At 38.2% G+C, this 7,866-nt stretch overlaps 1 long non-coding RNA gene across 1 annotated transcript; it reads right to left on the bottom strand.

Annotated features, from left to right (window-relative positions):
* Window positions 1–2,382: 2,382 nt before the first annotated feature.
* LOC144449921 (uncharacterized) lies at window positions 2,383–3,675 on the bottom strand. Its single transcript, XR_013482193.1, has 3 exons — window positions 3,634–3,675; window positions 3,206–3,309; window positions 2,383–2,487 (listed from the first exon to the last, which is right to left on the bottom strand). It is a non-coding gene; the product is annotated as an uncharacterized LOC144449921 (long non-coding RNA).
* Between the last annotated feature and the right edge of the window lie 4,191 nt (window positions 3,676–7,866).

Below are 7,866 nucleotides of genomic sequence, written 5' to 3' on the forward strand. Positions count from 1 at the left end.
TAGAAACAAAAAGAAATAAGTAAAAGTCGATCAAAAGCCTATTTGCATTTTAAACACTAACAAATGTGAAGGGCTGGGTTATTTTAATTTGCTGGAATGCCTAACATTGGATGACAGGAGGGAATCCTCACACTATACGAAAAGTCATATTTGTCCATGTCTTTCCACCGGGGTAAATCTTTAGCAGAGGATGTGTAAATGTGGTGAGTATGAGACGAAGTGACACCTTTGACTTAATTTACCCCCGATGACCTCTCCCCTTGGGGGTTGTAGGCAGTCAAAAGTGTCACCTCGTCTCATATTACCTCTTGACAGAGATGGTAGTTAGGTGGGTCACAGGTAGGGTAAAGGTTGGGTAAAGGTGGGTAAATTGGACTTTTCGTATAGTGTCAAGTAAATGTGTTGATAACAAAATATGATAATTTGTTAAATACATTGACAGAAAACATTAATACAATATAGAGCAATGATAGCAAATACATTTCCAATCATGCCTCATTCAAGATGGCAGGTTTGCAAAAGTTCTGTCACCAATGCTAGTGATATCTAATGTTGGATATTGCGATTCAGGGAATGTTATATACTGATTTAGCTTGTCCATGCATCTTTACTCATACATGAAACATATATATTTCCAATATATTTAAACAGGTTTTTAGCCATTCTTTGAAGGGCTATGTTTCAAATGTAGGTCATCACTTTATTGTTATCTTATCAGTGGAGCTATAAGGATTACATAGGATCATTTTTATAAGTTCTGTCTTCTGGACGTTTTATTTAGCTCTGCACGGTTTTTCACACAATCAAAATATTAATCCTAATCTCAAGTAAGCCTCTACATTGAAATGCATATATCTTGCAAGTCTTACAAACTTGGTGAGAAAGCTAGACTTACCTGTACAATGTCCATTAACAAAATCACACGACGTTGCATTCGGACAGCTACACATTTGTTTACATTCGTCACCATAGTAACCATTTGGACACGTCTCGTTGCAAGTTCCACCAATCCAACCAGGGTTGCATATACAGCCAGAAAAACGATCACACAGTCCATTAGCACTGCAATTGCATGGTTCTTTGCAGTTCGGACCATAAAAGCCAAAATCACACGATTCGGTGCAATGTTCTCCAGTCCAGCCTACTTCACATGTGCAACGTCCATCGACATGATCGCAGGTGGCGCCGTTGTCACATTCACATACATTTTCACAATTTTCTCCGTACAGGTGTGCAGGACAGGGGGTGCCACAATCTAAATCCATCCAACCAGGATTGCAGTTACAGTTACCATGGAAACGATCACAAGTGGCGTTGTTTTGACAAGTACATAATTGTGAGCAATTAGGCCCATAGTGTTGGAAGTCACATTGCATGTTGCAGTTGTCTCCTGTCCACCCATGTGTACAGGTACATGTTCCGTCACCTAAGTTACATACAGATCGTTTTGGACAACGACAACGTTTTGTACACCCTGGACCATAACGACCAGACGGACAAGCTGTAAGAGCCATGAAAAGACAGAATCTGTTACAATACGCCTCACGCTCAAATTTCCCTGAAACATTTCAATGGAATTCAAATCTCACCGTACTTTGGCATGTAAACGTTTACCCTTTTGAAATAGTAAAATATATTTAGAAATAGTAAAATATATTTAGGGAATCACAGTCACCTGAGATTGGTGTGGAGCTTAGTTGCAAAATTCAAGTAATTAGCAACGATTTTTCATTTTCGAGCCGCATACAGTGTTGTACGCAGTATTCATGGGGTCAATGTTTATAGATGTTCGATCGTCTCCTATGTGGACTGCCTGACTTTTGTTAAAGTTAAATAAATAAATAAATAAATAAATAAATAAATAAATAAATAAATATATCTAAAAAGAAGAAATAACCAGCAAACGAAATTCTATATCTCGCATAAGATAAGAAAGTATGAACAGAACAAAAATAAAACTACTCTGATAATTATCATTCAATTCCTTGGTATAAAAGATATGTTTGGACCGTAAATATATAAAAACATAAACGTAACGTAAGGCTAGTGACCTAGTTTATGCAAATAAAGATTGAAAACATTGTTTTGATTGATTGATTGACTGATTGATTGATTGATTGACCGACCGACCGACCGACCGACCAACTGTCTGTTTGTTTGTTTGTTTGTTTGTTTGTTTGTTTATTTGTTTGTTTTCTTTGATTGATTGATTGATTGATTGATTGATTGATTGATTGATTGATTGATTGATTGATTGATTGATTGATTGATTGATTGATTGATTTATTGATTGATAATGTAGTCATTAAAAATATAATTTGAAAATGTAAGATAGTGACCGTGTATGAACTGTGAGAAGTGTAGGTGTTTTATGATACATACCAGTTGTACACGACACTCCAAAGTAACCAGGATCACATGTACATACTTTATGTTTGTGTGGACTTACTACACATCGACCATACAAACAGGCTGGCTTGCATACAGCTGGAATGAAAACAGCATTTTTCAAAGTTTCAAAGTTATCATCATCGTCGTCATTCTCATTTTCGTCGTCAAGGTCATGATCAGTATGATTGATAATCATCATCATCATCAGCGTCATCATCACCATCATCATAATCATCACCACCACCACCACCACCACCACCACCATCATCATCACCATCATCATTATCGAGATCACCATCACCACCACTACCATCATCATCATCATCATCATCATTACTACCACAACCACCACCATCATCATCATTACTACCACCACCACCACCACCACTATCACCACCATAGCCACCACCACCACCATCATCATCATCATCATCGTCGTCGTCATTACTACCACAACCACCAGCATCATCATTATTACTACCACAACCACCAGCATCATCATTATTACTACCACCACCACCACCACCTCCACCACCACCATCATCACCACCATCACCACTATCATCATCATTATCATCATCATCATCATCATCATCATCACCACCACCACCACCACCACCACCACCACCACCACCACCACCACCACCACAAGAGCGGTGATGAATACGACATCCACTTTTTAGCCATCAAGCCACGTTCACAACTTACATTAAAGCTTCTAACACTTTATCACCTTTATCATGGCCTGATACATTAGGTATGGTGTATTAAGATTTAGAAATGAACAGTAGAATTCAAAATTGACAAATCGTACCTTCTAAACATTCTTTATCTCCCTCTATCTGTTTCCATCCATCACAGCATTCAGCACTCAACACTATTCTTCTCTCTGTTCTGTACACGATGTTCGATACAATTCTTGATAAAAGAAGAACAACACAATGAAAACTTAAAAAAAAATAATTATCAAACCTTACAAAAGTTTATCCATTTTTACTCCGAGTGGCAAATCCTGTAACAGAGGCCCCATTGTCAATTAAAATCAGAGTACGAATTAAAAGTAACTATTTTATATTATTTTACGACTCATATTTCGAGCACCGCAGACGTAGATACTGTTTATCATAACGAATAATCCTTATTTTCTGTTCAGCGACAATAACTTGGCTTGTGTATGGTACAAAATCGAATGCTGGTAGTTCTTTCAAGGAAATAAAATTTTGGGGGAATAATTACACTTACCTGTATTTCGTGCAGTTGTACGAGCCGTAGTCATAGTAACATATGTCATTATACTCCTCCCACATAGGAATAGAAAACTTAGCGGTGTAGTCCACATGTCTATATATGGAAAGTAAAGACGCATTTATGAAAATACATGTATTTTTTAAATATGTTTATTGTCAACAACTCTGGGTTATCAATGTCAGGAAAGAAGGATGTTATGTCTATGTTTGCCTTCTGTCTGCCTGTCTGCCTGTCTGTCTGCTTGTCTGTCTGTCTGCCTGTCTACTCATATTCCCATTGCAATATCAATTCTCATTTAATAACAGATGCAACCTCCATAAATCAATCAATCAATCAATCCACACATCACCTCGCACATGGGTTGCCTTTTCATCTGTCCAGTCAGTCAGTCGGTCGGTCGGTCAGCCAGCCAGCCAACCAACCAATAATAATAATAATGTTCGGTTCTTATATAGCGCTTTCCCACACCGTGCTCAAAGCGCTTTACAACTATTACCCCTGGCTCGGATCAGAACGGCACAACGGCCCTTTAGTCTTCCTCAACTCCCCGGGGAGCATACAATCCATTGCAGCCATTTAAGCGCATAGGATTAAAGCCTTCACATTGCAACCTACATCCTACCAGGTCCCCAATTATACAGCTGGGTTGACTGAAGCACAGTCATGCCCAAGGACTTTAGCCACTCAGAAACAAACAGCAGGCAGCAACAGGGCTCGAACCTGCAACCTGTAGATTCCAAGCCAGTCACGCTAACCATTCACCCATCATGACTCCACTAACCAACCATCCACCCATCCATTCATCCATCCATCCATTCATACACCCACCCACCCACCCATCCAACCATCCACCCAGCACACAGATTGACTTTTTCATCTGAAAATTCACTTTCTAGCCATGGGGTCATTGACATGGGCAAACGCCCATGCATGCATGCAAAACACCTTCACAGCATCAGAATAAAGGTTGATTGTGACTGGATATCGCAAACATTGGGTTATACATAGGTAAATGTTGTAAACTTGGGCCAATGAACATTTGGGGAGTACCCCCCCCCCCCTTTCCCGGGGAGAAGGCTTTATCCTATCCCTACGTATATACCTAAACCGCTATACAACTTTCAGTCTCATTTGACAACAAATGCGTATCTAATTACTTTCAGTACACTATTTGCCTAGCCCAGGAAATGCGATAAGAACGTAGTACAGATTGCTAAGTTTCTGTATAGAGAACGGAAGGACTGTTGATGAGCAACGGAAAACATAAAGAATATTAATTTTCCAGCGACATGCGCAAAGTGGTTATAAGTGATATAACAGGGCGCCATGAGTGTAAGTGTGGCGTACTTGGGGCATTCGCACTCGTGCTTGTCGAATTTCCTGCTGGACTTTCACAAGCGGGGCGAAAAGAAGTCCAACCGCAGTGAAAACTACAGGCTCTCACGGGGCATGTAGCTCTGTTACTATAATACAAAGTTATCCGAAACTGTAAACTTCATGAGTGCGATCACGTGATTTCGTGTGTAAGGAACGAACGCACTTGTATATCATTTGTATGTATGTATGTATGTATGTATGTATGTATGTATGTATGTATGTATGTGTGTGTGTGTGTGTATGTGTGTGTGTATGCATGCATGCATGCATGCATGGATGGATGGATGGATGGATGGATGTATGTATGTATGTATGTATGTATGTATGTATGTATGTATGTATGTATGGATGGATGGATGGATGGATGAATGAATGTATATATGTATGTATGTATGTATGTATGTATGTATGTATGGATGGATGGATGGATGGATGGATGGATGGATGAATGTATGTATGTATGTATGTATGTATGTATGTATGTATGTATGTATGTACGTACGTATGTATGTATGTGTATATGTATATGTATATATACACACAGCACTAGTATGTGGCTGCGCAACAAGAACTTGTCACGCTTTTAACCAATTTTATAGTATCTCTTGAGTGGTTATTCACATTCGTAATGTGAAAAGTCTCAAATCTGCGACAGGGGATTAACATGTGTGTATATATAATAGACTCTTGATACATGTTGGGGTGCTCATATTTGTATTAACTCTTGAATGACATTTCTGGTCTTTATAGCAAAAGAAAACTTTTACTTGGCTGTTACAACCCTTCCATAGTCTGCAAACTGGGGTCTTATGTATGCCTTGATTGGGAAACAATGTGGCTTTCGTATGACGTAGTGCCTAAAATGTATGTTCCGCTCTTGACAAACCCATGCCTTTACTTAGAAAAAGAAGTAACCTTCGATTACATGGCGTAATATGTTGCTATTTCTCATGAGTTTTGTTTACCTTTAACGGAAATTACGTAAGCTTCTTCATAATGTGACGTAATCACTGGCACACTAGTACTAGTTAACAATGTTTAGCTGCTATCACATTACAACCTGTTTCCTCTTAGACAATAACATGTCCCAGATACGTCAATTTTACATGACGTCATAACCTTGTTTTGGTGAAATTCAATTCCATTTTAAGGCATGAGGTAGAAAGGTCAAGCTGTTGAACGATTTTTGACTTGCTTTACCAAAAATGAACAAGAAATGAAAGATAAACGCAATTTTTGGTATTTGAAAATAATTGACGTAATCATGGTCGACTAATCGTCGTGAACTACTGTCCCTTTTACGGCAACACTAGATGATATACACTTTGTATATTTGTGTTGGTGGTGGATAATGGGATTGATCTAAAGGCCGAAATTACTTATTGATATTTTACTAATTCAGAAGGTCCGAAAAACAACTTCAAATATGCTGCGATCAAAACTTAGAAATTTCGCTTAAGACATGTTTTCTCTTATTTCGCTGGAAAACTAAAATTCCAAAAATAAATGCCTTCTTTACATGATCACAGTGTACCTGAGTCTGATAATTGGTGTGAAAGTAAGTTTTTGAGAGATAGTTGAAGACTGCGAAATCGATGTTTTGTTCTAATGTGCAACGAAAATCAAGCTCAATCATACAGAAAAGTAACATCGTCAGAACAATTTTGGCAATTTGTAACCTCAAAAACCGTAATTATATATGTTATATGTACACCTGGACATAAATATTTCTGAGTATTACATGTAGTTTATAACGGCGTAAATATCTAATGTTTACAGTATGCATGAACACAATTTAAATTATATAAATATTGTTGCAGTACAGTGGCATCAAAATTGTATTATGTACATATTTTGGAAATAATTGTGTACACAGATAAGCATTTCTAAACATAGATAAGCAGTGCTGATCACGAGCTAAATGTGGAGTAAATGCATGCTGATTTGCCAAGACATGAGAAACTGCATGAGTTATTGGCAGGCAGACAACATCCATTTTAACATATTCGTTATGAGTTTGACAATTGTTTCCGTTCATGCTTGTGGCGCACAACTACAATTATTTGATCATGGTGTAAAAATATTCCAACTTACTTTTCCTTTTGGCAGACATTCAAACCGGTTGGGTTCAGGTCTTGTGCATCCACTGGTGAATAGAACAGACACAGAAGCAAAATGGTACAGCAGAGAATATTTATCGAAGACGTCGTCGCCATTTCGATGCTGTTGTTGTCTGCTCAGCCGATAAAACTTTATCTGGGCGCGTTGCTCGTTTCTCAGCTGCAGACGATATTTCAGGACGCCGTGGTGAAATATGGTTTGAAAAGCGCGGAAAAAATAGCGCGGGTAATTATAACAGATAGTTCATGACCCAACAGGTTCGTAATTCTGTCTTCACGGAGTGTGGTCTCTGTTCAAAGTCACTGTCAAAATACAAAGGGGTCGAATTCAACTTATGAATTATGACTCCCTGGAGTGAGCTAAATATTGTTATTTCAATTCACCGGAAACATATGATGATTTGCAAGATGTAGATAACGTTCAGACGGCAGGAGACTTCCGGTTGAGGAACGATAAACAATGTCAACGGAGGGAAATAAAACATGTAATTGAGAAGGTTGCTCTGAGCACTGTACACAAGATACATCACAAAGCGAATAATATAGCAAATGTGACCCTTTTAGGAGGTAAATTTATAAAATAAGTATATTTACCTCACAAAAAGGGTCAGATTTGCTATCTGTTATCAATCATTGAACTCTACTGGCGGGAATGATCACTGTCGTCTGCGCTAAGCATTTCCAAAACAAAATATGAACATTTGTATTACATGTCAATTTTTTTTACTCA

This window comes from Glandiceps talaboti, chromosome 19 (genome assembly GCF_964340395.1).
Source record: "Glandiceps talaboti chromosome 19, keGlaTala1.1, whole genome shotgun sequence".
Taxonomy (NCBI): Eukaryota; Metazoa; Hemichordata; class Enteropneusta; family Spengelidae; genus Glandiceps; species Glandiceps talaboti.